Raw genomic sequence first — 484 nt, 5'->3', positions numbered from 1 at the left:
TAGTGCAGCACCACCCCCCACTTGTTCTGCAGGGCAGTCAGGAGGGATCTGGTCAGCTCCTAATTCCCTCCGCCTTTCCAGCACTCACATCCAGCAGCACCATCTCAGGATGTTTTTTTGTTTTTCTTTTTTTTGAGACGCAGTCTCGCTCTATAGCCAGGCTGGAGTGCAATGGCACAATCTCAGCTCACTGCAACCCCTGACTCCCTGGTTCAAGCGATTCTCCTGCCTCAGCCTCCCCAGTAGCTGGGATTACAGGTGCATACCACCACACCCAGCTAATTTTTGTGTTTTTAATAGAGATGGGGTTTCACCATGTTGGCCAGAACGGTCTCGATCTCCTGACCTCGTGATCCGCCCGCCTCAGCCTCCCAAAGTGCTGGGTTTTTTCTGTAATATCAAAATGATTAAAAAGTTGTTTAAAAATGTCCAAATGGGGCCGGGCGCGGTGGCTCAGGCCTGTAATCCCAGCACTTTGGGAGGC

The sequence above is a fragment of the Hylobates moloch genome, unplaced genomic scaffold (assembly GCF_009828535.3).
Source record: "Hylobates moloch isolate HMO894 unplaced genomic scaffold, HMol_V3 SCAFFOLD_12, whole genome shotgun sequence".
Taxonomy (NCBI): domain Eukaryota; kingdom Metazoa; phylum Chordata; class Mammalia; order Primates; family Hylobatidae; genus Hylobates; species Hylobates moloch.
This window is presented reverse-complemented; position numbering follows the sequence as displayed.